The sequence below is a fragment of the Thermobia domestica genome, chromosome 6 (genome assembly GCF_964235325.1).
Source record: "Thermobia domestica chromosome 6, izTheDome1.hap1.1, whole genome shotgun sequence".
Taxonomy (NCBI): domain Eukaryota; kingdom Metazoa; phylum Arthropoda; class Insecta; order Zygentoma; family Lepismatidae; genus Thermobia; species Thermobia domestica.
This window is the reverse complement of record NC_137459.1, coordinates 170,055,075-170,079,808: the sequence shown is the minus strand read 5'-3', so window position 1 is coordinate 170,079,808 and position 24,734 is coordinate 170,055,075. Positions and strand designations below refer to the sequence as shown.

The window sequence follows — 24,734 nt, the reverse complement described above, 5'->3', positions numbered from 1 at the left end:
CATGGGTCGAGTAATACCTCGTTCAAAAGGTCTTGGAAAACTAAGTAACGCTGTACAAAAAGATTTTCCATATGGGGCACCAGTTTTAAAATGGCCGCCATGATATGGTTCGGAAACTTCAGTACCCATAGTATGAAAACCATGGAAGATAAATGAATGGAACAAAATTGAAATACGTAAATAGCATAGGGCATATCGATCCCTGTGATCCCATGTGGCCTTCTTGAAGGGGTCTTGTGGGCTAACTTCGAACTTTCAAATAGTAACATGAGTCGAGTGCTACCTCGTTCGATAAATCTTTCAAGATCAAACATCTTGCAGGAGAAAACGATCGAGGTGAAATGACATTGTTCTCAAAAGTACGCCGAAACATAGTATCCGTGTCAGAGAAAAGGTTTAGTACCCGTAGTATGAAAGCGATTGGAGATAAATCAACAGAAGAAAAACTGAAGTGGGTAACTGACGTACGGCACATCGAGAGGTGTTGTCGGGTTGGCTCTGTATGTGAGTGGGGTGGAAAGTAACTGTGAAAGTTCAAATGAGAACTCTACTTTAATTCGCAAATTAAGGCTACACTACAAATAGGTATGGTGTGGTTGAAACATTTGTTTGTAAGAATGACGCTGTAGTGACTACAAAAGGTGAAACTATATTTGAATGGTAACGCATATCTGTATGGCTGAGTATGATTTGATGCGAAAACGGAAGGAGCGTTATACGAAAGAAGTTGTCGAATAATGCAGTTGCTAGAACTTACAAACGTGTGAATTTGCTAATCTCCGTCGCCACAGAAACTTTTATGCAATGCGTGCTGGTTATTCGGAAAGCATTTCTGGGATATACGTACGCACCGTTTCATCCCTGAAGCTCACAATATGACATGAGTGCTAATAGTTAATCAAAATATGTAAATGTGGCCATCCGAATTAACTCAGTGTACCAATTCTCTATCAATGAAGTCTGCCTTCCAAACAGCATTGGGTAGGTTAAGCGTACGCCCGAACCGTTGTCCGGTCGGACATTGAAATTTTGAAGTTAGCCCACAAGACCCCTTCAGGGAGGCCACTGGGATCACAGGGATCGATATGCCCTGTGATATTTACGTATTTCAATTTTGTTCCATTCATTTACCTTCTATGGTTTTCGTACTAGAGGAGGGTTACCAAAGAGTACGCACGCCCTAAGAGCGCGCAGTGCCAATTACGCTGAAGTGGTAACACACAGAATTGTTATTGCTACGCTGTTTGATGCGTCTTTGTGTGAGAGTTGATACGAAGAAAAGGGAAGTTAACGGATCGCTGCAAACAGAAAATACAGCTAAAAATAACTTTTTTGAATTCTTGATGTAATATATTAATACTCTTAGTTAAGAAATTATTCTGATATAGCAGCTAACTACAGTACTCTTGTTGCATGGTAGGAAACATGAATGCAGATAGAATTGCTTACCATGGCTTTGTTTCGGGGGTCTTGCATATGCAGCCGCGTGGATGAATTTTACTCGAGTTGACTGCTGTTTCCCAAAGAGTGCGCGTTAGTGAGTTACCAAAGAACGCGCACGTACTCTTTGGGAGAATTTCTTTGATAGCGTGTGTGGGTAGCGGCATTCATATTACAGACTATGATTATTCTCATCAGTTACTCTCGGAGTGTAATATTATATTTGAATGGATTGTAGAATTATTTGTAATTGTTTGTCTTCGATTCAAGCACCAAATGTAAATCACATATAAGAGGTATTTTAAATTCACAAAATTTCTTAAATTACAATGATGATGTGGTGTTCTGCCTGAAGGTAGTCCTTTGGTCCATGGTAGTTTGCCATTGCCTTTCATGGTATGATGATGTCGTCCTAAGTAGTGAGGAAATGGTCAAAATAAAGATTCTGGAAGTGTTCTGGAGGAAAATTCTGAGTAAAATATGGCTTCGATTACGATTGTAATGAAACCACGAACTAAGAATTAAAAAAGACATACACTAAAGGTGTTGTTTAGGATTTTTTTCCAGTTGGTGGAATAATGTAATGAAACCACGAACTAAGAATTGAAAAAATCATCATTAATTTTACTCACAAAAATTATAATTTGTGGGTGAAACTAAACGAAGATTTTCTCTAATGTTTTAAATTTCGTGTACGTTCATAATAAATTCTTTAAAACCACATGGACGTGTAATGAAGAAATTGTTGGAAGCAAAATAGTTTAGAATTGCCTGTATGCGAACAATTGGAAGCAAACCTTAGGGTAAATTAAAGTTTACTAAGGGGTTTAGGTTTCAAGTATGATAGGTGTTGAGTGCGCCCTCTTAGGGACCGCAAAACGCACTCTTTGGGACACTGGTCCTTAAGAGTACGCATTTGAGTTTTTTAACTTTTTAACGTATATCTCCATTTCTACATCTAGTAGTAAACTTTTCTATTTCTTACAATGTAGCCTAAATTTCAATTAAAATTTTGTACAATTTATGTAATTTTTGCTTCATTACTTTCGGAGCTATTTGAAAATGAATATTAAGTGCGTACTCTTTGGTAACCTTCCTCTATGGGTACTGAAGTTTCCGAACCATATCATGGCGGCCATTTTGAAACTGGTGCTCCATATGAAAAATCTTTTGGTACAGCGTTACTTAGTTTTCCAAGACTTTTCGAACGAGGTATTACTCGACCCATGTTCCCATTTGAGATTTCAAAGTTAGCCCCCGTTACCCCCATTTACTGGGGGCGGAGAGGGGTACTTTTGGCGGAATTTGTTTTCCCCCTTAGCAATATATAACGTGTACTTCAAACATGTCTTCTATGTTTTATCATTTTTCAGATATTTCCGTGGATTAATTAAAATGGCCCACCCTATATATATATATATATATATATATATATATATATATATATATATAATATAAAATGTGTGTGTGTGTGAGTTATGAAGTGTTTTCGAAGGAATCTTATCCCCAATAGTAAACTACTCTTTGTGGATATTTTCATAAGAAATAATTTTCGCAATGTAGCTTATTAATGAAACACTCATTTAAGAAATATAAAGAAAAATACTGAGACGTTTTTGAGAAAATGGCCCGAAAAAATCCTCAAGAGTAAACTACCCCGTTTTTTTTTTTTTTTTTTTTTTTCAGAATCAGTCATTTATGTCATATTGTTAGGCTAGTAATGAAACCTTTATTTATGAAGTATGAACAAAATTACCCGATTTATAAGAAAAAAAATCTCTATTTGTTTTTGAAAAAGTCGCTCGAAAGAGAACCCGCCTTAATAAAAACTACTTTTTGCGATTTTTTTTTCCAGAACAAACGTGTTATGCCATATAGTCAAGTTATTAATGAAATGTTTATTTACAAAACATGAACAAAATCGCTTGTGTCATTTTTGGCAAAATCATCCAATAAATCTTACCCCAAGAATAAACTACTACTCCCTGTGAACCTTTCCAGGGGAAATGAATTATGCTACATTATCAGATTATTAATGAAATATTTGTTTATGAAATATGAACAAGATCGCCTGTCATTTCTGAGAAAATCGTCTGAGAAAAAATACACTTAAGAATAAAATACCCGTTGTGTATTTTTTTCTTCAGAATTGATTCTTAATGCCATATTCTCCCGTTTCTTCCCACTTTCTTCATTCGGGGGGGGGGGGCTTTGCCTGAAAATGTGAAAATTCTCTCGCAGAGAGAGAGAGAGAGAGAGGTAAAAGAGAGAGAGAGAGAGAAAGAAAAAGTTTTTTTCTGTCGCCTTCTCTCTCTCTCTCTCTCTCTCTCTGTCTGTCTCTGTCTGTCTCTCTCTCTCTCTCTCTTTCTTTCTTTTTTTTTGAGAAGATGTAAAGAAGATTGAAGGATAAAAAAAGGAGTTTTTCAGGTTACTAATGAATAGATTTTGGATCGATATACTCTAAAAACGACAAAATATGCATGCAAATATGCGCTAAAAATCACGAAAATATGCACTGAAAATATGCAAATGTGCACTAAAAAGGATAAATATGCTGCAATCAAAAGCTAAAGTTAAATGAGAAATTTTATTATCTTTAGAGAAAAAGTTGTATTACTTGAACTACATATAGTTGGTGTACAACTATGATGCATTCATGCTACAATAGACAACTATGTAGTTTTCGATATTTTCTGGCAAAAGCCTGCATTTGTCAGTCAAAACATTACTGTACATCGAGAATACTCCTTCCGTGTCACGGGTTGTTAAGGGACAGTATTTCAAGGAAGCAGTGTTACTTGCCAATAAATCTGTAATTCGTGCGTCGTTTTTCCCAGGAACACTTTATTTGCATTAGATAATAATTTTACGCCAGGTTTTTTCACGTCGATTGACTGTGCTTTTCGAGAAAAACGTTTGTCCGATTGGTCTTGGCGGAGCCTATTTCGTTATTGAATCAAACAGCTCAAATGCACTACAAAGTCCTAATCATCGCTCTTCTCAACTCGTTATGATCTTTGAAATTGAACTGAAATGAGTATTGATAAACGCAAGTTCGCTTTTAATGTATTCATCTCCACAAGTATTCACGGCTTCTTGAATACATTTGGTTTCTTCGGGTTCAAACAGCTCAGTGTGTGAAATTGAAATAAATACATCTATCCCCATATATATATATATATATATATATATATATATATATATATATATATATATATATATATATATATATATATATACAAATAAAAATGCGCCAAGTATTTGTGAATAAAGAATAAATATACTCAGAGAAGTAAATAAACATTTCTGGCATAAGCATATTCTAAAACCTGACTAGCGAAAATGAACAGGACTCGTAAAAATTTCCCATAAAGGTTTCAAAGTTAACGGAGATAAATCTATAAAGTGAAAAAAAGGATAAAATGTTTTAGCGCTCTTCCCTCTACTTTTGGCTCCCTTTGATCTATTGCGTATATTGTGCTCCTTGTTCCATGTCTCTAGACCAGCTAGAGAAATAGTTATTGGTTTGGAAATTACTATATAAATTGCACTTCGTTCAAAAGTTGCATAGTATCTAGGGCCTTATATGGCGGTTGACTATAGATTAAATGTGTAGGGTAACAAGTACACTAACGAGGGAACCTATCCAAGTGCAACTCTGACTTCGAGTCGAGACTATGGTTGTTGGATACCTTGTAGCAAAAGAACATAACACGAAAAGTGATACATCCTCGATCGCAACCGTTGCGGAGATATAAGCGTGAAAAGTTAGAAATTGAGCTCCATACTATACATCACAAAGTCAGATTTCGGGTCAGATTTTTCGGAAACGGTCAGGTAAGGAAACTCAGCGAATACATATCAAATTAGTGTTGGGAGCCCACCACCTTTTGAATGAAAACAATGTTACCCCCGGGGCACTCGCAGGGTCCCAGGCGGGGTCCAACTCAAAATTGGCAAATGGAACCGGGGGTCAAATAGCATATTGTATGAAAGCTATTGTTAAATAAAAGAAGATAGAACAAAACTCAACTCTCTATGATGACCCTGTGCAAACGGGCAACTGGTCAAAATGTCAATACAACCTACATCAGAAAATATATGACCACTCTTCTAAATCCGTTAAGTTGTGACAATAACAAAACAGAAAAACACGTTTAAAAGTGCAAGGTATTGAAGTTAAACAAATTGTTGCAGAGTCTCTTACAGAGTTACACAACGGATCTTATCCAAGTACAAGTGTGACTTCGAATGACCAATGGAGCATAGAATGACCATGGCCATTGGATTGCGTGTTCTAGAAGAGAGAGGATACATTGCCCGTTTGCACAGCGTCATCATAGAGAGTTGAGGTTTGTTCTATCTTCTTTTTTTTAACAATAGCTTTCATACAATATGCTACTTGACCCCCGGTTCCATTTGCCAATTTTGAGTTGGACCCCGCTTGGGACCCTGCGAGTGCCCCGGGGGCAACATTGTTTTCATTCAAAAGGTGGTGGGCTCACAACAATAATTTGATATGTATTCGCTGAGTTTCCTTACCTGACCGTTTCCGAAAAATCTGACCCGGAATCTGACTTTGTAATGTATAGTATGGAGCTCAATTTCTAACTTTTCACGCTTATATCTCTGCAACGGTTGCGATCGAGGATGTATCATTTTTCGTGTTATGTTCTTTTGGGACAAGGTATCCAACGACCATAGTCTCGACTCGAAGTCAGAGTTGCACTTGGATAGGTTCCCTCGTAAGACCTTTACAGACAACGTAGTTCATATACCTAAACTCTTACAGAATGTCTAAAAATTTTTCTAGCTGCATTCCGGAACTTGAAAATTTCCGTTAAAAAGTATATTATAACATCTGTTGTTCGCAACACAGGTTCCGACTAATGAAGAGAATTAAACATTTTTTTTTTTAACCTTTAAATTCATGGGACCCTGAAATATTTCCTTTTAATAAGCGGCCTATTGAAGGCAATTTTTACTGTATTAAAATCCTGTATTCAAGACCTTATGTTCTTGTTTAAAACAAAATAAATCCACTTGAAATTATTTTTTGTATCCAATTATATGTTAATCCGAGAATATTTTCTTCTTGCGTAACATTGTCCGTTTAAAACAGTAAGAATTTACAATGTATAATGTTGATACTTTAAATGGAATAAACTGATTTGAGCGAGACATGGAGCATGAATGGGAAGAAGGCAAAGTTATCGAAAACATAACAGAAGACAGCACGAAAGTTACGTTCGAGAGACTGAAGTGCATATCAACAACACAAGCTTATATTTAAGTAATCTCATAAACTCCTTAAAGGAAAACTCGGAAACTTATCTCAAAAAGTAACTGCTGCGACAAGTTTTAGATTTTGTAAAGCAAATATGTTAATTAATTGTAGAGCTTATTTTCAAAAGGGTTGTTCATTTCTTCCCGCAATACATTTTTAAAGGATTTCTTTGGGATGATCTCTGTCGAGTAGGCAAAAAAAAAAAAAAAAAAGCCACAACTGAGTTGTTTCATACTTGTAGAACTCCTTACAAGACTTGAAACTGCTATAAAAGAAGGCCAAAAAAATTAGGGCGCTGCTGAAGTGTAAGCTTTTGCTGTCGAACAAGATGGAAATGCCCTCTTCTGAAAACAAGCATGCTTAGTTTGAAAATATTACTTGTTTAGCATACACTTTGCAAAATATGTTTTCTCCTTGAATTGTTAACGTCTCTCGACTTCAACCTATTGTTTGAGAGAGTCCATTAATTGTAGTGCTGCACCTTCAGTTTTCAATTTTAACTAGCTCAGAATTTTGTCCATTAAGAAAATAATTTTACCATTTAAATAAACAACGGAAGGCAATTTCAAAATTTGGGCTCCTTCGATCACCTGTTGTGCGACATCTCCAAATTCGAATTTTAACTAGCTCATAATTTTGTCCGGTTTTTGTACATTGGTGAACCAGGAAGACTTTTTTACAATTGAAATAAACGAGAGAGGGCCACTTGAAATTTTGGCCACATCGGTCACCTGCAGTGCATCTAAAAAAAAATCCTTATTTTAACAAGGTTAGAATTTTGTCCAATTTTTTACATTCTTGAACCACCAACAAAAAGATATATACCATTCAAATGAACGAGGGAGGTTCATTTCAAAATTTGGCCACTTCGGTCACAAGTAGTGAAACATCTTCAAACTCGAATTTTAATTAGTTCAGAATTTTGTTGATATTTGAAATTTTTTTACCAGCAGGAAAAATTTCGTATCATTAAAATTAAACGGACATTTAAAAATTTGGCCACTTCGTTCACTTGTGGTGAGATATTTCAGATTTGAATTTTAACTAGCTTGATGGTACAAAACTCTACAAAAACCGTGAAAATTCTAAGCTAGTTAGAATTAGAATTTAAAGATGTTGCACTACTGGTGAACGAAGTGGCCAAAATTTTTAAATGACCCTCCTTTGTTAATTTGAGCGTTCAATTTTTTTTTGGTGGTACAAAAATGTATTAAAATTGAACAAATCCTGACCTAATTAAAATTCGAATTTGAAAATATCACACTACAGGTGATCGAAGTAGCCACATTTTGAAATGACCTTCCTCGTTTATTTGGATGGTACAAAGTGTTTTGTTTGTGGTAAAAGGATTGGACAAAATTCTAAGCTTGTTAAAATGCGAATTTGAGCATGTGACACTGATCGATGTGGCCAAAATTCCAAATGACCCTCCCTCGTTTATTTCAGTGGTACATATTTTTTCTTGGTGGTACAAAAAATACAAAAATCGGACAAAATAGAGCTATTTGAAATTCAGATTTTGAACATGTCGTATTACAGGTGATTGAAGTGGCCAAATCTTGAAGTAGGCCCCCCTCGTTTATTTGACTGGTACAAAAAAATTCTTGGGTGAACAAAAATAGACGAAAATTGGACAAAATTGTGAGCTAGTTAAATTTCAGATTTGAAGATCTCTCACTACAGGTGATCGAAGCGGCCAAATTTTGAAATGGCTTTCCCTCTTTGAGTTGAATTTTACAATCTTTTTTCTTAGGTGAACAAAAATGGACAAACATTGGACAAAATTCTGAGGTAGTTAAATTTCAGATTTGAAAATGTCGCGCTACAGGTCATCAAAGTGGCCAAATTTTTAAATGGCCCTCCTTCGTTTATTTGAATTTTCATTTTTTTTTCTTGGGTGGGCAAAAATGAACGAAAATTGGACAAAATTGTGAGCTAGTTAAATTTCAGGTTTGAAGATCTTGCACTACAGGTCATCAAAGTGACCAAATTTTTAAATGGCCCTTACTCGTTTACATGAATTTTACAAAAAAAAAAAAAATCTTGGGTGGCCAAAAATGAACACATTTCTGAGGTAGTTAAATTTATGATTTGAAGATGCACTACAGATGATCAAAGTGACCCAAATTTTAAAATTTTCCCCCTCTGTTAATTTGAATCGTACAAAATTTGTTCTACGTTGGACATAAAACTGGACAAAATTCTGAGCTAGTTAAAATTCAATTTGAAGATGTCGCATTACAACTAAATGGACCCTGTTTCAGGAGATAACTTCTAGAAGATTTTTCTTTTGATATTTTTCTCCTGCCACAGGACCACACAATTTCAAATCCACACACACACAACAGTAGCAACTTTAACTTTCGAGAGATGGGTGATGTGGAAATTTTGTTGTAGGTGATTTGACACTGTTATTTATATCTTCTATATATTAAAAAAAAAGTGTCAATCATTCATCATTGCCGGGAGGATGAATCACTGAGCCCTTTGTTATTCTCCTTTCACATGATTTTGGAAGATATTCGAAGCGGACAACAATGAACCATTTCAAGGTCTTGAGTCTATTTATATTAGAAACTTGGAATTCCATTTATGACGAAAGTTATTGCACATTAAAAATTATCAATTCGCTCTTTCCTTTAAATATGCATTTATATGCAATAACGACATAAACATGCACTAACATCCGAAATATGCAAATATATGCCCTTGTTCGAAAAAATTGCCACTTTCATTGGGTACCGGTAATACCTTATACTTCTATTAACAGGAATACGTATCTTTGCTATCCAACTTTGTTTTGCAAAACTGTGTCAGTTTGTATCCACCCAAATGAAGCACAATTACTTTCCACCATTTCAGCATTACCAGCGTCTAATCTTCAACCCCGCTAGACGATCCAAAATGCTGCTCAGAGTCACTATCACAAAGGTCATCCTTATGAGTTATGCGAGAGTTAAAGGAGAGGGAGGGAGAGAGATACATTTCAAAGTACTGTCTAATTGAACTTTCTCGTAAATTTAGTACCGCTGCCTATATTCGCGCATATACATAATCTGCTAGACAACATAGAATTTAATAGTCGTTTCCTCTCACGTTCTCATCTCACTGTCTTCCATCATCATTCACTTTCCATATCTTCTTTTTTTTTTTAGCCCGAAGGATATAATTGTAGGACGCTAAACTGAAAGATTTAATTTTATTTCAGAATAATTATTTATGCCATATTGTCAGGTTAGTAATGAAATATTAGTAATGACATAATAATGAAATGTTTCATGCATCGGATGGTCACTGCAGATGAAACATGGATCTGCTATGACAATAGTTAGGGCAAAGGGTGGCTCGTGAGCAACATCCAGGATAGTTTCCTAACCACCTCTCCACCCACAGAAGGTGTAGCTACTGGTATGGTAATGCATGATGAATGATCCATCATGTATTTCTCAAGCGTGATGAAGTCACCAATGCATCTCATTATAGTTCCGAACTCCACGAAATGCAGCGTAGCTCTGCCTGCAAGCATCCAGAAATGTTCAAAAAAAAAAAAAAAAAAAAAAAAAAAACATGGTGTCTGCATTTTGTGCACTCGCAAATTTCACTGAAAGGACTGTGTATCCTCTCTATTAGTTGCATTAATAAACCCTTCTTTATCCACCGTATTCTCTTGACATGTGTCCCACCGATTATCACCTCTTTCGGTATTTTTAACCACTTCTTGGGTGGGAAAACTTTCCCTGATAATCAGGCGGTGCAACGACTTTTTCGCATCTCAGATTCCAGACTTCTTTCGTCACACGGAATTGAACCGTTGACTGTGCGATACCGAAATTATGTGGTTACAGAAGGCGAATATTTTGATTAACCAGATATTGTAGGTGTATTTTTTTTTTTTTTTTCGTTTGGAAATGATACACTTGGAATAGACATTTCACTTGTATCAACCTAATATGTGAACGGAATAGACATTTCACTTGTATCAACGTAATATGTGAACTAAGAAGAAACTGTTAAGAGTATTAGAAGAAATAACAGAGGAAAGAGAAATTCGTTTTTTTTTAAGCCAGAAATGTTATTGCCCCTCCCTAACATTATTTAATATCTATCTAGTAGAGATAAAATACGTATCTGCGTAATGAAGACTATATTTTGGTAGGAAGTGTGAGAGTTACAGTTTGTAGATGATATGGTGCTTACTACGGAACTTGGAAAGGAAATTCATAAGCTGCTGGAAGACTTGTTGACAAGCTGCTAAGATTATGAGATGAAAATAAATGTTAAAAAGGCAAATCCAATTGCGTTAGGAACGAATGAACGTGAAAGAAAAGCAAGGATAACAAGCTTGAAGGAAACATTTAAGTAGAACAATATTTCGTGTGTCTTTCAATAATGATGTGAACAAAATACCTATAAAATACTTCGTTTGGAGGATTAAGTGTATGAGACAAAAACGTGCGACATTACGTAAAGGCGACGAATTGTAGTTGTGAAGGAGATTATCTGGCTCAAACGGAAATTAGTAAGTAGAGAGGAAGAATATTGGATATAATGAAGAGGAAACTCATTGGGACATTAGCTGAGAAGAAACTATTCCTCGAGAAACGTGCTTAAAAGTCTATAATTGATTGACGACATGTTAACGGATAATAGTTACGCCAACGCGAAGAGATTAGCTGAGGACTGTGGTTCATCGAAGCGTCTCCGTTTGTATTTAAGTGGCGTGCCTTAGTGAAACAGTGCTTAGTAGTTGAGAGCAAATAAGTAAGAACTGTCGGAATGTTTAACTCTCTGAAGCAAGAGGATGCCATTTTCCGGTTACCTTTTTTTACACCGCGTATCAATTCAAAGTAAGAAACACCAACTTAGGACTACTATTGAGTAGTAGTAGCATCAGCACTGTAAACGCGGACAATTTAGAGCTAATAGAGACGGATATATAGTCAATGTAAAAAACCGCGAATATCTTATGTGAATAACTTTAAACCCTTGGACTTGGTAATCATCTTATCTTCATATATATAACATAAAGTGCGTGTGTCTGTAATCAGATTTTCGTATAGAAAGGAGTCGTCTAAAGCCACTAAATTTCATAAACCAGATCTAATCGCATGCGAAACAGCTTTTTCGAATTTTAGCTCGACGTGGAATTGATGGGTCAAACCTTATGCAAGAATTATACAGTAAAGCTGTAGTATCTGTGACATAGACAACCTACCGTTGTTTCTGTCATTCAGGTTGCATAGCTTTCAGAAATTTGAATTGTTGCGCATTAGCTTTGTTCTGCCCGTGCGAAAAGCGGGCATGCAAACTGATCCGAGAATCAATAGGGACAATGCTGAAGGTATTTCTTATCGTTATATATTTCATACGTTTCTGTACTTTCAGAGATTTTGTATAAACATTATTCTTCCTGCTGAAAAAAAAGAAGAAAGCTGGTACTTCCGCTTGTGTGACATGTTGACAAAATCAAAGAAAATAAGCAGATTAACGGCGGGAAATCATCTAACTGCTCGTTGCAATACATGCATTGTTGCAAATTCTATTAGGGAGATTGAACTTGAAAATCTATAAAAGCATAATTGTGTCCGTCAAATTGTATGGATGTGAATGTTGAATTGTGATGCGGAGAAAAGCAGTGACAAACGATTTCCCGAGAAAAAAAGTTTGGGAGTAAAATATTTTATGCAAAGGGAGACGGGCTAATAAAAGAAATGTTACACAGTGCGGAACTTCAGTTGGCTTGGGTCGTCACAGGTCAGGATCAAATGTCGAGATTTGAGCGCTGCGATGATCCTTGTTTTATTTCGGCGTCGCGTTGGTACAATCCATATCACTTAATGCAAGGTAATTATTGCGCATAGTGATGAAGAGTATGTCGATTACTTACTGTATTAGATTTTTTTTTTTTTTTTTTTTTTTTTTTGTAAATAATCATGTTGATTATCAGGTGCTTTTGCTTGGTCGACTGTATAGAATACGATTAATTTTTAATTTGAATACAAAAAAAAAAAGACCAATATATATTCTATTACATGTTAGTCAATAAGAGTGACAGTCTGTTTATTAATGCTAATAAGGTTTGAGTTAATGTAATAATAAAATACGTTAGATTCCACAAGATCTGCGGAGTGGGAGTGAGTTTCATGTAGGCTATGTAAGGAGTTATTTCTAATGTGTTCTACAGACTGCTTGGTACAGTTCCGAGTGCAAACCTTTGGCCTAGAAAAATCGTCTGGCGTGAAGGGGTCTCAGATAAAACACTAAAGAGACGATGAAAAGGACAAAAATATCACATCTTATCAGTGAAAGTCATAACTCATCGTGCTTGAGAATGATAACATGAGTGACCTCCAAATGTACTCCGACTGACGTTAGGATGTCTAAGTCTCGTTCAATTTAATTGAGTAGAAGAGCATTATGTAATTAAAACCGTTTAACCTCATATAGTTAAAAGTGAGGATAAGTTTTCTGAGAATGCCGACATTTGTGCTATTTCTCATGTCTTCATACTCTATGCTCTGTTTGGATTCGAATTATTTTTATAGTTTATTTCCTCTAGTATCTAGGTATGTTGCACTTCCCAAAACATTGAATCATATCGTAATTGTTGGGCAACTTCTGAGTTTCTGGTAAATTACAAACAAGAAGTTTGATTCTAGAAGTAAAGAGAAAAAAGCATACGGTCAAAATAATTTTTCTGCGTGACATTTTCTTTCTTTCGACAAGTTCTCTTTATTGTGATGAAAAATCCAGAATGTATGATATAATATCTATTGAAAAACAAACCTATAAAAATGTTAAACAATTTCTCTGAAGTTTTATTTTCTGTGAAACGTTTTGCTTGATCTGCAAACTACGTATTCGAAAAAGTTTGTAGTGCCTATACCTCATACCACGCGTTATGAATATGTAAACAATTTCTAAGAGTATTGTAAACTTATTTCAAGGTATGATTTAAAAAAAAAAATCCTTGCCACATAGTTTATGATTCATCATAGGAAATTGAGAGGAGGAGGAGCAGGACTACAATCAAATTCAACTTACTTCTTTCTGATTGCTCTGCTATTTCGTCCTTCGTTTCTATTCGCTCCGCGTAGTTACGCTGCAGTTGATCGCTTATTGTTGGGTTGGAAGTTTAAAGGCCAAGAAGAACATTAAGGCTTTTTCACATAAGCAGTTAAATTTTGATGTTCTTGTTTATTCAGACAGTCATTTTAACGATTACATTTTTGCTCAATGCACACGGAGACGTGTACATCTGCTGGTTACGTTACGTTAAATATAACCTACACGCGAAACGATTCTTTTTGTGTTCTGGAAAGAATGGATATTGCACATTAATTTTATACTCATATATTTTCGCAGTGCTTTCTTTGTCTTTCTGTATAAGCACTTTGATAAGCGAGTTAGATTGCCGTATAAGAAAGCTTGCGGGTGTATTGACCTTCGCTCGACTTGTTCGTTGCTAAGCGCAAATGCCAGCGAGTCTTTTAATTTCTGGTTGAATTCTTTTTAGATAGCCTTAAAGCAAGTTATGTAACTTTCATTACTTAGGCACTCTTCTGTGGTCTGGTCTCATCCTGACCCCAAAGGTTACTGACGTGCTTATATATAAAGGGAACTTTGAACATAGTTTCTCTCGAGCAAATAGCACTTCTTGGTGTATATAAAAGTATAATTTGTTCTTATACTCTATAGACATACGGTGATGTGTGAAGATCTAGAAACACTTCTAATTAATTTTAACAAATGAAAGTATGTTTTATGAAAAAAAGGAAGAAAAAAGCCCGAACAAGGAGAAAATATTTTACAATCTAAACCTCCAAGTACACTAATTTAAAAGCAGTCTTCTTGAATTTGAGGCATTTTTGACTGCGAACTATGCTATGCATCAATATCAAATGTTCTATAAAACGACCCTCTCCGTCTGTCAGTTACAAGGACGCGATCCTTGGGGCAAGGGGGGGCCCCGATCCCCCAATGGTCATGTGGGCACTTTGTATTTTTATGGGGGCCGCGGTGGCTCAGTGGTAGAGCGTTCACCTCTGGTGCTAGGGGTCTCGGGTTCAAACCCTGCTCCCGCCAAGTGAACTTTGTGGTGGACAAACACCGTGTGCGTGGGTTTTCTCGGGGTTCTCCCGTTTCCTCCCACTTTCTTCATTCCACCATTTGATTCATTACTCATTATCACCGTCTCCTTTAGCCTAACCGGCATAACCGTGTGACGTAAAACTCAAAATTTCATTTCATTTTTGTATTTTTATGAATATGAATTTTTGTTATATGCATTGTTATATATTTTTTTGTTATATATTCAATTTGCCTTAAATCCTCATATATGCCTTCTTGAACCCTTGCCTGCAACCACATATACATCTGTATCCCCCCCCCTTCCGAAAAGTTACAGAGAATTAGGCGCCGTTGGTCAGTTGGCATGCATCAGAACAATAACGATAAGAGATATCGGGAAGCTTTTATAAAAATTGATTCAACGTTCCAAGTATATGTTTCATCTCCTCCGTTTACTTTCCATTCAAACCGTAAATGGTAGAAATCAATGGTTTTGGGTTTCAACGTTGATCATCATGGAATAAAAACGGTAATATATAGCGACAAGCAGCTTTTTGGAATGAATTTAGTGTCTCAGGAAAATATAATTTCCACTCTTATCAGTAGTACAACCGAAATCAGTAAAATTTTATTAGTACTTCCGGTTCCAATGTTGATCCTCGTACAGCAGAATCTATAACAGATATCAAGAAGCGGTTTTTCGGATTAGATTCAACGTGCAAAGAATAGGCTCAATCCCCTCCGTCAACTATCGGTTCAACAGGAAGTGGTAGAAATAAAAAACTTCCGGTTTCAACGTTGATAGCAATAGAACAGAAAAAGTAATGGATAGCGACAAACTTTTTTTTTTTTTTTTTTTATCGATTCAAAGTCTTAAGAAAATTTTTCATTTTCGCATCTCTCTACTAAGACCAGAAGTTAGATATTTCCTACTAGTTCTGATTTAAAAGGGAAAACTGTAACAGTTAGCAAGAAGCAATCTTTCGGAATCAATTGAGCGTTTCCAGAAAAGCTTTTATCTTGATCTATATCAACGAAAGTGGTGCGAATCTACGACCTCAAGTTTAGTACTCACAAAATGGCTTTCTAATACAATGTTAATACCGTTAGATTAGGTTGAATCTTCAACTTTATTGCTGTATTGTAACCGGAAGTAGTATTAATAAATTATACTAACGGTTTCAATATTGATCACTATAGAGGAAAAACGGTCAAGTGTAACGAGTAATGGCCTTTTGATATGAATTAAGCGTCCCAAAAATAAATTTTATCATCTTCATTATCGCTGGATGCAAATCTGAAGTAGTGGAAATTACGATTTCCGATTTGAACGATCATACCCTAATGAAAAACGGTAATATATAGCGAGAAGCTGGTTTCTAATGTGGATTCATTACCGCAAGAAAAGTTTCCACCTCCTGATTTACTTCTCTATTACAAATGGAAATAATAAAAATTCTATTACCTTCGATTCTAATATTGATTTCAAAGCAAAAACTGTAATACGAGGCGACAAATGAATTTTTATCTGGATTCAGTATTCGATGAATCGATATTCGTCTCTCCGTTACTCTTCTACTGAAACCGAAAATAGCAAGAAATAATAGAAATTTCGATCTCAACATTGATTCTTATGTAGTAATAGTTTTGAGAGAGAGACAGACAGACAGAGAGCAAGAAACTGTTTTTGATATGGTTCAACATCAGATGAACACCTTCAGTCGCTGACAGTATCCCTCTGTTCCATTATGAACTTTTCAATATTGAATTCGCATAATTTGAAAGTCTACCGTAGTTTGACAAATGTAAAATGAAACCCAGTTTTTTTTTTTTAAATGAAAAATAAATCAGGTGATACGTTTTAGCTTTTTACAAATGCAAATGTACTTATTTCTGCCATACACATAGCGGAATCTAAACTTGATGTGATTTGAGAAAAAAATGTGTAATTTTTTGTAGCCCTTCCATTCCGTAAATTCGAGGTGTTGGGGATATGCAATATTTAGTATTCATTATGTTGTGAAGACTCAGATCATCACCTGGAAACTTAATTTCGAGACTTTTAGTGTAACGTAATTCCAATTTAATTTATTTCAAATTAAAGTATTTTACAAACTATTTTCTTTTAAGCAAACAAAGTAGCAAAATAGGGTGTCTAATGTAACGGAATGAAAATTAATTTGTGAACATAGAAACTAGGAGGTGTTTTCGGACTGTAGATGCCGCGAAACATGTGAATTCGTTGAAATTTAGTATTCGATATTTTCACGATCACCACACTTTCTTCTCTCCTATTGTCGATCGACAGTAAAAATAAAAAAGAGTTTTAAGAAAAATTAGAAATGATAGAGAAAGAGAACTCGGTGCGAGGCTGTGTGCCGATGAAACAGTAGAGTCTCATTTACGAACAGGGGCGGATCCAGGGGGGGCAATCGCCCCCCAGAAGAGAAAACTTTCTTATTTTATATATATAAATAAAACCCATCCCAAAGTTTGGAGCCCTTAAAAGTAGCAGTATGACAACCCACGCCTTCCCCCCAGAAGTCGGTCCGCCCCTGCTTACGAAGTGCTTGACGAGTAAGTTACCATTATGATTCATAATCCAGAAGGAGCAGTTTAATCTTGGGGTGATTTTTCTCAGACGATTATCCTAAAACCGAGTGAGCCGATTTTGTTCATGATTATATTCATACATTAATAATCTGACAATGTGCCATAACTAATTTGTTCTGAAAATTCCCCAAGGAGTAGTTTTCTTTTGGGATGAGTTTTTCCCGGTCAATTTCCTCTATAACAATTCGGCAAATTTTGTTCACATTTCGTAAATAAGTGTTCCATTAAGAAACCTGCAATATAGTATAAACAGTTTTCCACTAAAAAAAAGTTCATAAGAGGTAATTTATTATTTTTTTATGGCCGCTTTTCTCAAAAATGACTCAGGGAATTTTGTTCATATTTCATAAATACATTTTCATTAATTGAGTTGAGTTGATTTTAGTCTAGCTTCCTTTTCAGCAGGGAGACTATATGAGACGTGGATCTACTGATTAACGTGGAATCCGAACCACATGAGCTCCCGCCGGGAATCGAACCCGCGTCTCCCAGGCCATTAAGGAACCTACAATGTGATATAAATTACTTTCCATTTAAGAATACACAAAGGATAAATTTCTCTCAGGGTTTTTTTCCCGAACGATTTTCTCAAAAAAAAAAAAAAAAAAAGACAATTCTGTTCATATTTTATAAATATCCCATTACGAAATCTATATTCATTTTTTTAAATCACAAGAGGGTAGTGTACTCTTGGGGTTGAAGTTTTCCCGAACGATTTTCTCAAATATGACTCTCGTAATTTTGTTCGTGTTTCACAAATAAATGTTCCATAGGAAACTTACAATATGATATAAATCATTTTTAGTTCCCGGCGTAAGCATACGGGAGCTTATAGTTTCGCTTTTGGTGTGCGTGTCTTGAATATGTGGTACATTAATTTTCGGTAACTACTGGGCAAATCTAAATCAAATGTGGACGAGTAGTCTATGGTCTAAGGAATAGATATCGTTATATTTGGTGACCGGGCTTGTCCAGAAACAGGTTCTACTCGGCTCGGCTTGCCATGTATTTGGTTCTCTGTAACTAGTGCCATATCTGAACTTAATTTGGTGGACAAGTAGCCCATCATCTGAGCGATAAAGATTGCTATACTTGGTTCCGAGCTTGGCCAAGGTCAGGCTTGGCTCGGTAACAGGGACTGTTTTTCACAGCTTTCCATGCCGGAAGCTTCTGAGTTTGGTATCGATTCACCTCGGCGTGTGCATTTTTTAAAAACAAATCACAAACGGTAGATTACTCTGTAGGTGAGTTTTCCCTGACAGTTTTCTCCGATAATTTTGTTCATATTTCATAAATAAGTGTTTCATTTAAGAAACCTGTAATATGATAATTTTTCATTTAAAAAATTCACAAGAAGTAGTTTACTCTTGAAGTGAATTTTTTAGGACAATTTTCTCATAAAAAAGTAATTTTGTTCATAATTCATACATAAACATTTGTGTAATAGCCCTATAATGTGACAAGTAATTTCTCACCAAAAATTCAAAAAGGGTAGTTTGCTCTTGAAAGTGTTTTCTTCGATAAAGTTTTATTTATATTTCGCTTACGTTTTCGTAATAGCGTCATAGTATGATTCAATTTAAGTAAGGGCGAGAAAGTTTAATGTGATGACCTGTATCTTTTACCTTGCTTGTTATTTTTACTAACCTACGAGCATGCCAAGGTTTAAGTTTCTATTTCAATTTAAAGTACCTAAACTTAGTACCTACCTAAGTTTTTCATTGAAAAATAATACAATTTATAAATGGCATACGGACATTTTTCTTCTTCCGTTAGACCCCTTAGAAACTAAAAAGTATTCGCTTTTTTTATTAGTCACTGGAGACCACAAACATGTCAAAATTTCACCACTAGTCCTACCGAAAGTGTCTAGTAGTGACCTATCGGGGTTTTAGTTACCATAAAACCACTAAAGTTAGTTTTTTTTTTTATGGCTTACTTCGATAACACTATCAAAAACCTACAAGCAAACCTAATTTCAAGTTTTTGTTGCAATTCTAATTACTCAAGACATTAGATTAAAAAAAGAGAGAGAGATTTTTCTTTCCTCTTTTTTCCTCCAGAAAATATTATATGACACTTTTCATGTATTCTCTCCTAGACTATAAGGATGCTAAATTTAAGCTTTTCGCGTCAACCGAAAGTATCCATGATTTCATGTCAGTGAGAGAGTCAGTTTATGTAGCATTATACACTGTATATTTATCATATGTCTTCAGTTAACTAAAATTTTCTGAAGTATTAAATCTTCCTTTTTGTTTCTATTTAATTTACATAATTTCGTATTGGTGACTTGATCCTAACAAGATTTACTGTAGTAATTGTAGCAGGCACGATTACCGAGATTTTAGAACTGACGTTGGTACTCATGTGTTCCGTGCGTTATTTCGTGTGCAGGCTGCAAGCTGTAATTAACACACTCGTAAATCCTCAAAAGGAGACTTGTGAGAAACTTGCTGCAATTCTTGAACGAGAAAAGTCATCAATGATTTGAACACCACCCAGAATGAAACCCGTTCTTAATATTATTTAGTATGATTTATACTATACAGCTATTACTATTTTTTTCATTGTTGTGCACTTAAGATGGAAATAAATTATGTTATTCTGAAATGTTTTCATGTGTTTCAAATTTGATGATTGTCATTTTTATGATAGGATAAGAAATAAACATATAGGTGTGTGAAGAAGGCAACAATCTACTTCTCTCTTTCGTTCTCCCTAATGTCTGTCAAGGACAATATTATTTCTGTTATTGTTCAAAATCTTTTGTTAAATAAGTCATCTCTACCGAATTGGTCTAAATTGGAGTACTTAGACGAAGGGAGTCTTGAGAGAAGATACCAGTTGTTCAAGTAGTCAAAGTTAGCAGAAGTCATGGTGATTAGTACAATAACTAATATAAGGCATTGTCAATGAGACCGGAGTAGACAGCAATGTCTGTTCAGTAAAGTACCACTCTAGCGTTTCTAGTTGTCGATAAAACAAAGAGAAAATATGAAGAATGGTACTTTTCAGGTTGAAATATAGTTCCAGATGTAAAATAACCAACCCCCTCCATTGAGTTCTCCGAGAGGAGGATGTCTTGGTAAAGGATGTTTTACTAGGACTGGAAGGAAGAAAAAAGCAAGAGTAAAAAGAATATTATACGAGCATGGAACGTATACTCGTGTCTGAAGTCGCATGTCTATAAATATGTTGTTATAGGAATATAATTTGATAGCGAACTCGCCCGGTATTTCTTACAATGTTAGTGTCTGTATATTTTTTCTAATCGGCAAATACATGAATGTGGCAAATTTTACGTCAAAAGAGCAGTAAATAAGAACAATAAAAATAAAATAAAACTTTCTTGTCCATTTAGCAACATTTTGATTTACTCAATTATATATTTCCCGATTATACACATAGTATCAGTAAAAGTACCCTTCAAAATCATTATCAAATTATGTTCTTACAAAAAGACAGCTATAGATATGCGACATTCATTTTGGACATGAGTATACATAACATGTTATGGATTGAAAAACTAAAGATCTTAAGGAAGTAATGGAACAAAAGAATCGGGTATTTGTAGGAGTTAATGAAGTTAGGTGAGAAGATGGATAATTCTGAAACGAACGGCTTAGGATGTTTTGCAGATATAATGAGACGAGTGATTATAATGATGGAGTAATTCTCAGTAAGCGCCTGGAAGAGAAGGTATTGAAAGTAGAATATACTGATAATAGTGTTATGAGTGTAAGACTTAATGAGAGTGATCTAATAGTGATAGAGATATACGCACCAAACACTGCGCAGGCAACAAAAGTATAAAATATTATAAGAAAATAGAACAGATCTCTAACAGGAAGAAAGACGGGTGCATTCAGACAATCCTGGATCCGGCCCTGGCTATCGACAAATTGTATGTACATTTTATGTGATAGGATCCCTCAATACTTCGTCAGAATCGACCTAAAACTATTAATTGTCGAACTACTTTTCAGTGAATAGTGTTTCACATGTTCTGTATACTTGTCTCCCACACCGAGCACGTGTTAACCAAAAACACTTGTTGCTCCATTGTTAACATTGTAACACACACTTGTATTACTCGATACTCAACAGAAGTTTAATTACCTTTGAACACAACAGCTGATTACAATATAACGCGAACCGTCTTTACTCTGTAGTATACGTCTCTCTTAAGTTCAGCTTTGAAGTTTAGTTTTCGTCTCTGTGTCGGACATTTGCATAACACACACACACACACATACAATAATAAAAGTGAATGTTTTAATCCTTTTCTCGTTAACAGATACCTACATCCACTATTGAGCGACTTTTTGAGTGAACTGTAGAAGGAACTAGATGCGAGTACTAACGAGCTGTAGAAGTACATTAAACTTTCTATGCATCAGGTTGTAAATGTAGTAGGGTTCCGTGAACAGAAAACGGCAAAGGGTTGCGAAAGGATGTATCAGAAAATGAAGGAAAGGAAAATCTAGAAACAGAATGGTACAGAGAAGAAAACTAAACATATACGGTACAGGAAGTTAAATAAATTATAGGGAACAACACAGGGCAAGACAAGACTTTTACAAAATAAATTGTGAGAACCGTAAAGAGTAAAGTGATGGAGCATAGGAGGAAGTGAAATCCATGGAAATTCGAGAGAAGCAAGTGGGTATTACGTTGGAAGGAGAAATGAAGAATAGTGAGCAATAGCAACATTATGAGAAACTAAACTAAAGTGAGAATAGAGTCACTAGGAATGATTGACTCCGTAGCTTTAGATTCCAAAGAAGGGTAAGTGAGATTCCTACCAGTGACGGACACCGGCAGCCTAGCAGCTTATATTGCTCATCATGCCAGTGGACTTCATTCCCTCTGGGTCTGAGAAAAACTACAAATAGTATGTTCAAAATCAGAAAATTTCATTAATTTACCCTCCAGTTACGTATCAAAAAAATCAGCAGTGGAGAAAATAATGCTCTCTGCTGCTCTCGTAACATATATGTCTGTATTAATTTGTTCAGTAGGAAGTAATTGTTGTACAAGTGGTTCGGTCGTAGCTTTAATCCCAAATCTGTAATTTAATGTAATGTCCAATTATGGAAGAAAAAGAGCTTGTAGTTTCTCTTTCACTTTCAAAAAATATAGAATATTTAGTATTAAGTTTTTTTTTTTTTTTTTTTTAATATGAAAGTACTGGACTGTTTTGCATTTGAATTGCGTTCCTGTTAGCGACCTCTTAAACAGTTCGTTGGCGAAGAAAATTAAATTTATTGGCAAATATACAGTTCAAAATTCTCACCTTTTTTTTTTTTTTTTTTCACCGCTCAATCGCTAGTATGGATAGTTATTGATACTTCTGTTATTGTTTACATTTTGTCTGCTTTGAGACTTGAAGGATCATTAGTTACAAAATTCAGATCCAGTTCCATTAAAGTACCAGCTTTATTTGAGTTTCACAAATGGAAGTTTGTAAAATATACTGGAGTGTAGCAATAAAATAAATAAATAAATAAATAAACGTATGTGAAGTGTTCATATGCCGCTTCTTTATAATATAAATCCAAGATAAACCTTATCTGAACATTCCAGAATTTCAGTAATTCCGAAAATTTAATGGGTATCGAAAGGATATTTTGACAGCTTACACACGCATATTGGCAGGTAGAGAGAGGAGTCATCTACTTGTTACATGAGCAAGAGCTATGTCTTTCTCTTCCACTTGTTGTAAACATAAGTTCGACACACATTCATAACTGAATGCAGTATTTATTTATTTACATTATTTTTGAGACGCACTCTCACATTTCTGCTTTTTTAGATCAAAGGAGACTATGAGAATTGTATGGTGAAATGATCATAATTAATGTGCATGAACTAAGCGGAATTCCAAACCTGCGACAGGCTCTTGCGGTAACCAGACGAGTGCTTTAGCCCACTTGACCATGTCTGCCAGCTATAGTGCAGTTGGATATTTTCCACAAAATGCGTGATTATCTCGAATTTCGTACTCCGTGCTTCATTTTTTTCATTATTTGTATGAGTATCGTTACTTCGTTTTAAAATTGCAATCTCCATCATAGCAGTGTGCTTAGTGCATGCATCTTTTGCGCGGGGGACCCAGATTTGGTTTCCGTTTTGGGCTTATTCAATCTGGTTTAAATAGTCACTAGTAGTATATTATCTAAAAGGTAAAAATAAATCATTAAAGCAGAACTGGTTGCTCGTATGAGGTATTGATAATTTCTGGTATCTACTCATCTGTGCATTCTTTTCTTACGTCGTACACAGTTCTATAAAAAGAAAATCACAGGCACTCGAGAAGTGCTCAGATCACTTTACTTATATCCCAGGTTTTGAGTGTGGTATTCATTGCACGATATATTTTTGTCATTCCTGATAGTTGGAATTTGCTGAGGGCTTTGTGTCGATTTTCATATATGCAAAAGTACTAAATACAGGTATTTAGATGCTCGTTTGTTTTTTTAATTCAGTTCAGTGAGCCTAATCCGAAACCTATATATCTCACTTATGTTTCAAATATACTGAGGTATATTAGATTGATTCTAAAAACGAACAGGTTAATTTTAGATTTTTTGAGATAAGAAGAAAGCCCTCTTATTTAAAATATTAGCAAGATTAGACGTAGAAATGTTGAAATTTACTTATATGTTACTGTGATACACATAATTTTAGATAATTTTTACTCTTTTAGAAACATTTGCCCTAGATTTGTAGAAATGTATGTGAACTTTTGTCGCGTACTGTCACACTAACTGCAACACGTGACATGTTCGTTACGTCAGTAACTTGGTTGTCACCAGTTGACCTTCCATATATCACCAGCAGGGAGCCTTCTTGTGTCGTCCGTTGTGGAGACTATTGGTCCTATTATATGAGTGTTGTGTATAATGTAACATGTTTGCCTTCATTGGAACCACCTTGAACTGCCTTTATTTTAATACACAAGTGCAAAGAACGCAAGTTCTTTTGAATATCCACGGTAACGATCAAATGAAGGTATGACCTCGAATGCAGGTTAAATACTACATAGTTCTTTGCATTTTGAAGGAAATCACGTAATAATTAACGTATGAATATACTAGTATAAATTAACTCTATATAGATCGTTACAGATCGAAGTTCATTATGACAGTGGCGGCGATAACGGCCGCACAGGCACCATGGTACAGGGGGTAAACTTTGGGATCCTATCAAGTTATGAAACTCGATTTGCATAGGATTTTTTTCTTAGTTTGTCGGAGTGGGGGGAGGGGCAGAGCCGGTTTGTCTACCATTACACAATTTTATTCATTTTCATTAAATG

At 35.3% G+C, this 24,734-nt stretch overlaps 1 protein-coding gene across 8 annotated transcripts in view; it reads left to right on the top strand.

Annotated features, from left to right (window-relative positions):
* Pi3K21B (phosphatidylinositol 3-kinase regulatory subunit alpha) overlaps positions 1-24,734 on the top strand; it is a 730,269-nt gene that overhangs the window by 473,142 nt on the left and 232,393 nt on the right. The window lies entirely within an intron of this gene.